Here is a 7,612-nt window from a genome sequence, read left to right on the forward strand (position 1 = left end):
TCCACTGTGTTTTATTTAGTAGCTCACGTGCTGGGCTTTATCCTGAATAATAAGAGTAAAAATTAAGTTGTGAGCCGGGCGGTGGTGGCGCACACCTTTAATCCCAGCACTCAGAGCCAGGCGGATCTCTGTGAGTTCCAGGGCAGCCTGGTCTACAGAGCGAGATCCAGGACAGGCACTAAAACTACACAGAGAAACCCTGTCTTGAAAACAACAACAACAACAAAAATATTAAGTTGTGATACATGCTGGGCAGCTTGTGTGCTTGGGGAGGGAAAAGGTGACTGATGTGGCTGTGGAGGGGCACAGGACCAATGGGGCATGTTGGGCTGTGGCCACAGCAGTGCCACTGCAAGGCTTTTCGGGCTGGAGAGGGAGTTGTCCAGGTGTGAGCTTGGAGAAGACCTCCTTCCCTGGTCGATAGCCTGGTTAGTTCCTTCTGTTTCCTGACATCTTCCTGGGCCATGATCCCATCTGCAGAATGCTCCCCTCTCTGGCCCATATATATCCTGTCTTTCTCTCTGGGCTCTATCCTCACAACAGAAATAGATTCAAGTCCCTCCTACTGTGGAAAAGATTATCAGGTCTCAGTGTTTGCCTCTTAGAACCCTCAGCCAGTCCCTCCAGGACTCCGTTCAACCACAACTTGATTTCGACACCTAACATATTCTGTCCGGCCTGGATATGTGGTAACTAACTGCTTCCTTTTTCTCAACCGGCTCTTTTGGTTCTTTTGCTTTCAGAACACTGCCTACAACTTTCTTTTGTTTACACGTATCTGGGTGATTTCAACCTCTGGTTCTTTGCAGGTGCCCAGTCTTTCTGGCATATTCTTCCCCCAACTCTCTCAGGTACAAGCCCTTACCACCTTTGCCTTCTTGGCCCCCAAGCCAAACCCCTTCACAATGTTTCCTATATCCTGTAGTATGCCTTACTATTCCTTTACTTGTTTGTTCACCTCTTTCCAGGCTTAGAGGCTTTGGTTTCACCTGGAGCTGGACATTACAACTAACTGTGAGCTGCCCAGGTGCTGGGACATGATCATCCTGATTCCCAAGGTCCTGTTGATATGTTGGATATGTACCTCTGATGGGCATGGGCATATGTACCTGTTGTTTAGGGGTCCATGAACTAGGTGTTTAGAATATGACAATACCAGGTGTGTACCCAGGACAGCTGCACCAAGTGTGCTGCGGCTGTTGCTTCTCTCTCTCTCTCTCTCTCTCTCTCTCTCTCTCTCTCTCTCTCTCTCTCTCTCTCTCTCTCTCTCTCTCTCTCTCTCTCTCTCTCTCTCTCTCTTTTGTTGTTTTGGTTTTTTCGAGATAGGGTCTCACTTTGTAGCTCTGGCTGTCCTGGAACTCAGTCTGTAGACCAGGTTGACCTCCAACTCATAGGGATCCACCTGCCTCTGCCTCCCGAAGGTGGGGATTAAAGACGTGCGCCACCACACTCGGCCGCTGGGGCTTTCTGCTGTTGCAAGCGGATCCTGACTGGTCTCGAGAACAGCGCTTGCGCAGACGGCCCCTGGAGCAGCAGCAGCCCTCGTGAAGTGGTCACCGGACCGCCGTGGGGACTCAGCTGAGTATAAGGAGGAGTCAGTCTACCTAGGCGCTCTAGGGCGTGGGACGTGGGGGCGGGGCTAGCGTGAGGGACAGAACTCTGACCAGTGAGCGTGGAGATCGCATGGAGGCGGGGCCGGATTGCCGCGCGCCAGGCCGCAGTTGGCCAGAGGCCTGCGGGGACGGGCTTGGCGCGCAGCTCCGCCCACTGTGGGCCGCTTAGGGCACGGAGGGCGGCTCCCTGACTGTGGCGGCGGCGGCGGCAGCTCCTCAGGTAAACGGCTTGTTGAGGCCGAGCTTTGGTGGCGGAGGCCAGTCACCTTTTGGGGGAACTTGGACCGGAGAGCCTGGGGCCTCCCCTTCTGCCAACAGCTCGAGAAGCTGTGTCAGGAGGCGTCTCCCCAAGGTCAGCGGGCCGGTGCCAGGGGTCCTGGGAGCTCGCAGGTGCGCCCAGTGGGCCCGGCTTCGCGCGTTACACCTGGAAGAGACCTGGGAGCTTGCGATTCAATTCTTCCGCGTCAGACATCGGCGCGTGGACCCCAGACCCTGTCCCTGCTTTCTGGTGGGTCGCGTGGTCCGTGTCCTAGCCCCTTCCGGGATCTCGGTGGTTCCAAGACCCTGGTCCTCTCTGGCGTAGGGCTACGTGTCCGTGTCTTTGAGCGCCCCAGCTGGGCCACCGGCATTTGTCAGATAATAAGGCTCAGAAAACTGAGCCTTAATTCGGAGACTTTGCAAAACCAGTGCGTACGGCAGCCACTAGTCTTTCTCTGTTCTCTTTTCGATTAAAGGAGGCGGTCTAGAGCAGGAAGGTGTTTTGTCCAGAGTCACGAGGATAGCTGGCCCTAGGGAGAAGAAGGCCACACTCAGCAGAGCTGTAGGGAGTATAGCATTCAAACAAGGTGAGAGCTAGGTGGGGTTGAGCCAGAGCTGGCCCTCCAGGTTTGGGGTTCCGTTTTTCCTGCAGTTACCCACTCTGCTCTACTCTGTACAGAGCTCAGGGTAGGTACTGGATGGAGCCATAAACTCAAGTACAGTGAGTAAGCATAAGAGGTGCTGGAGAGGGATGGAGGCTGGCATCTGGAGGCCTGGGGATTGTGAGCTGGAGCTGCGGTTGAGGCAGAGGCCAGCTTTGAGGAGCTAGTCTTGGCCGGAGGCAGGAAACACTTTGGAAGGGAATGGTGGTAGAAGTGGAGATGAAACGGATGAACAGCTTGCGGTTCTGACTTTTGACCCAGTTAATTAAATGGTGAAAATTCATGAAACAGTTAACTGGGGCAGGGCAGGGGTAAAGACGATGGGTGAAGTCTTAGCTGCCCTGTTGGACTTGAGTGGCCATGGTCATCTGGATGGAGACCCCCAGCAGACACAGGGCAGGTGGGGCATGAGAGCAGAGACCCTATGTAAATCCCTGGTTGTGGGATAGTTCATTGGTACATGTGTTTATGACTGTGCAGTCTCTGCACCTGCAGGCCCTGGAGATGCTTCTACCAGAAGTCTTTACTCTTAGACCTTAGGCCAAGATGAGTGACCCAGATGAGAGGTGTCTTTCTGGTCTCTGATGTCAAAGTAAAATGGAGCTGAGGATGAGCTGCTTTTGTTGACTTGAAACTGATGTCCAGACTACTGTCTTATTCAAAGCTGCATCTTGTCATATCTCCCTCTCTCAGAGGTGACTGTTGAGGGACACCAGAGGTGGAACCTGTAGGACCCATGCTTGTCTCAGGAAAGTCATCTGTGTGTGGGGTAGCTTAATTTTCTTTCCTAGGACTCACAGAGGCTCAGGTGAAAAGCAGAGTCGCTGTTGCTGTCTGATCAGTGACTCCAGGCCGCCTAATACCTTTTTATTGAGCTGTTTTGAGTCAAAGACACTCTTGCCTGTGCTGTTGACAGCTGAGCCATCTTTCCAGACCTAATTCATATCTTTTAAAAGGGCTATTCTAGTTTGTTTGTTTGTTTTCAGTGCTGGGGACCAAACCCAGGGCCCTGTCCATACTAGGCAAGTAAGTACTCTAGCACTGATCTACACCTCTAGCCCCTGATTATAGCCATCCTAAAAGGTTGAAGGCATAGCTCATTGGACTTCCACCCTCTCCCCAAATCAGAAGGACCTTTATTTGTTGATGGCAAGAAGATGCAAACAACATACAATCAAAACTTATTTGGCATTTAATTAACTTTTCTTTCTCTGCATCTAAAATGAGGATTGGATGGTCTCACCCTTCCTCACTCTCCCTTCCCCCTCTCCTCTCTCTTCCTTTCTCTGGGCTGGAGGTTGAACCCAAGTTCTCACATCCCTAGCACTGGGAAGAGGATGTTAGGCCTTGTGCATCTTCTCAGGGTCCTAGTCCACTAAAGAGTGCTTTTAAGCTGTGCAGCAGGTTCCTTAAGTGCTCTCTGGTGAACTCTTATCCTGGTGGAAGTGTTTGGTTTTTTACCTACTTGTTTCTCCTCTGCTTCCTGTGTACATGTTATTGCACTGAGTCCTTCAGCTGGTGACAGGAAACTCTGGGAGTGTATCTTGCCTTCTTAACATGGGTCAGGTCCTTCATCGTTGTTAAGTTCTGTTTTCTTTGAGATAGGGTCTTGCTATGTTGCCCAGATTGACTTTAAATTCGTGAGTTTGCGCAGTCCTCCATATCACTCTGCCCTGCTAATTCTTGGTATTTTAACAGATGGCATGGCTGGGGATGTAGCTTACAGGTAGTGTTTGCCTGGCATGTGCAAAGTCCTGAGTGTGATCCTTAGCACCATAGAAGGAGGGAGAGAGGGAGGTGAGGGAGAGAGAAGAAGGGAGAAGAGAATTAAGAAAGTTAGAATTAGGGCTGGAGAGATGACTCAGAGGTTAAGAGCACTGGCTGTTCTTCCAAAAGTCTTTTGAGTTCAATTCCCAGCAACCACATGGTGGCTTACAACCATCTATAATGAGATCTGGTGCCCTGTTCTGGCCTGCAGGCATACATACAGGCAGAACACTGTATACATAATAAATAAATAAATCTTAAAAAAAAAAAAAAGAAAGTTAGAATTAGTTCTCTGTACCCAGACTGGTCTTGAACTTGTGAGTTCAAGGGATCCTTTTGCCTCAGCCTCCTGAATATTTTGGACCACAAGTATGTACTACCAGGCTTCACTTTGAACTTTAAATTTTTTTTAGGTGAAGTGCCATCTGGGTTTGCTTTTTGTTTTGTTTAAAGATTTATTTTTCTTTTATTTGTATGAGTGTCTTGTCTGTCTGTCTGTCTGTCTGTGTGTATGTATTGCACTATGTGTGTCTCTGGTGCCTGCAGAAGCCAGAAGAGAGCACCAGATCTCTTGGGACTGAAGTTACAGATGGTTGTGAACCACCATATGGGTCAGAGGAAACTAAGCTCTGGTCCTCTGCAAGACCAGACCAGTAAGTGCTCTTAATCACAGAGTCATCTCTCCAGCCCTGCTATATACATTTTGTGACTATTTTAGATATTCTTTTCCAACTCCAAGACTACATTTACCTGTGTTTTCTACAAGCTCTTTTATGGTGGTTTTATTTTTGCACTTAACTCTTAAATCTATAAAGGACTTACTTTGAGGTAAGAGAAGACATGAGTCCTTTTTTGATTCAAGTTCTACTTTGGTCTTGAATACTTTTTGTTCTTTTTTAGATGTATTTTATTCTTATGTGTGTCTGTATGTATGTACACGTGTTTCAGGGGTTCCTGTGCAAGGCATTAGATCATCTGGAGCTGAAGTTACAGCAGTTGTGAGCTACTGGTTGGGACGCTGGGAACTGATCTCAGGCTCTCTGGAAGAACAGAAAGTGCTCTTAACCACTAAATGCTTTCTGCTTTCCAGCCCTACTTTTTGTTCACTAGTATTTTATTTTATTTTTATTTTCCTTTATTTGTTGTTGTTATTGTTAAGTCTTTTTGGTGTCGAGGCTCAAGCTGGGGGTCTTGTGTGTACCAGACAGACACTTCACTATTGAGCTATAGCTCTAAACCTGTGCCTTTGTGTATATGTTGTTCTTGAGATAGTCTCATACACTGCAAATTGTCCTCAAGCTTGTTGTGTAGCTGAGCATGACCTTGAAGTCTTGAACCCCACTTCTCCCTGCCAGGTGCTGAGATTAAGTCCTGCCACCAGGCTTGGCCTACTATGCACTATATATAATTTTATACACTTAATATAGAACAGATCCTCCTTTTGATATATTTTTCAAAATTTAATTGGCTGCTATTGAATGTTGATTTTTTTTCTGTGAACTGTGAATCATTTCATCCAGTAGACTCCAAATTGTGTATTACACATTAAGAAAACATGGGGCTTACAAGAGGATTTCTGATCTGTTACTTTTTAGATTTATTTATTTTATGTGTATGAGTGTTTTGTCTGCATGCATATATATGTACCATGTGGGTGTCTGGTACCTGTGGCATTCAGAAAGAGGGCATCAGATCCCTAGGAACTGGAGTTACTGGGTGAGCCGCTGTGTGGGTGCTGGGAATCAAACCTCTGTCTTCTGAAAAAACACAAGTGCTCTTAACTGCTGATCCATCCAACCCCAGGAAGCAACTTTTTTTTTTTTAAACTTGTGTGTAGACCAAGATACAAATCAAAACTTTGTCCCTGCTCATTGGAGAAGGCACACTGAACATTCATTCATACTTAGTTCTAAGCCCATACGTTCTCTGTGGGCAAAGGGTTATGGGAATATTCAACACAGCTCAGGGATTCCTGAGTGTACAGGTGGACAGGGTACTGGTTTGGACACAGTGGAACTTACCTCAGAACCAAAGCCACCAGCCCAATGCCTAGGCTATGAGGTGGGCTCAGGAGCAACATTAGAAAATTAATATATTAGAGATACACTTCTAGATCTATTTGAGAAGTATCAGTATTTTTTGAGCAATGTATCTCTTAGCAATGTATGATAGTTTTAGCATGTACTCAAGCACATCTTTTGTTGTTTATCTCTAAAGATGTCATATATTTTTGTTATGCTCTCTAGCAAATGGTCTTTTCAACCATTGTTAGTATGTGGAATGGAGTGATACCTGTGTAATGCTTGTATATTCTGTGACCTCTTTAAGTGATCTGATTCTATTCCCAATTGCAGATTCTGTAGGTTCTTTTTGTATAAAATAGATTACCTGTGAATACAGATTTGTTGCTGCTTCTTCCTTTTTCTTTTCTTTTCCTTCCTGCCTTTCTTTTTCTTTTTCTTTTTCTTTTTTATTTGAGACAGGATGTGACTGTGTAGCCCTGGCTGGCCTGGAACTCCCTATGTAGACCAGGCTGGCCCAGAATTCACAGAGATCCACCTGCCTCTGCCTTCAGAGTGCACAGCCACACCCAGTTACTTCTTAATCTGAATGCTTTTCCCCCCTTGTCTTACACTACACCAGCTTGACCTTTCAACCTGCCCTTGGCCCATGTCCTTGAACAGAAGTGGTGCAACCTGAGCTCCTTCTTCTTTTCCACCTTATCTACATGAACAAAGTTTCTCACTTGGGATGCTGATGTTTAGGATAGGTTTTTCTTTATTTTTCCCCTCCTTCCCGTCTTCCTTTTCTTCCTCTGCCTTCTCCCCTCTTCCTCTTCCTCTTCTTCTTCCTCCTCCTTCTCCTCCCTCCTCCTCCTCCTCCTCTTCCCTCTTCCTCCTCCTTCTTCCTCCTCCTTCTCCTCCTCCTTCCCTCCTTCCCTCCCTTCCTCTTCCCCTCCTCTTCCTCTTCCCCCTCCTTCTCCTCTTCCCCCTCCTTCTCCTCTTCCCCCTCCTCCCTCTCCTCTTCCCCCTCCTCTCCTCTTCCCCCTCCTCTCCTCTTCCCCCTCCTTCTCCTCTTCCCCCTCCCCTTCCTCTTCCCCCTCCCCTTCCTCTTCCCCCTCCCCTTCCTCTTCCCCCTCCTTCTCCTCTTCCCCCTCCTTCTCCTCTTCCCCCTCCTCTTCCTCTTCCCCCTCCTCTTCCTCTTCCCCCTCCCCTTCCTCTTCCCCCTCCTTCCTCTTCCCCCTCCTTCTCCTCTTCCCCCTCCTTCTCCTCTTCCCCTCCTCTTCCTCTTCCCCTCCTCTTCCTCTTCCCC

At 48.0% G+C, this 7,612-nt stretch overlaps 1 protein-coding gene across 4 annotated transcripts in view; it reads left to right on the forward strand.

The window, feature by feature from the left end:
• Positions 1 to 1,593: 1,593 nt before the first annotated feature.
• Positions 1,594 to 7,612, forward strand: part of Mroh1 (maestro heat like repeat family member 1) — a 74,332-nt gene continuing 68,313 nt past the window's right edge. The window contains exon 1 of one of the 4 annotated variants that reach the window (XM_052748119.1): positions 1,594 to 1,833. The gene's annotated coding sequence lies outside the window, so the exon portion shown is untranslated. The remainder of the gene's footprint in view (positions 1,834 to 7,612) is intronic. The other 3 variants (XM_052748118.1, XM_052748116.1, XM_052748117.1) reach the window with 3 other exon arrangements.

Source organism: Peromyscus californicus, unplaced genomic scaffold, assembly GCF_007827085.1.
Source record: "Peromyscus californicus insignis strain IS unplaced genomic scaffold, ASM782708v3 Scaffold_20__1_contigs__length_68692818, whole genome shotgun sequence".
In the NCBI taxonomy this organism is placed as follows: Eukaryota; Metazoa; Chordata; class Mammalia; order Rodentia; family Cricetidae; genus Peromyscus; species Peromyscus californicus.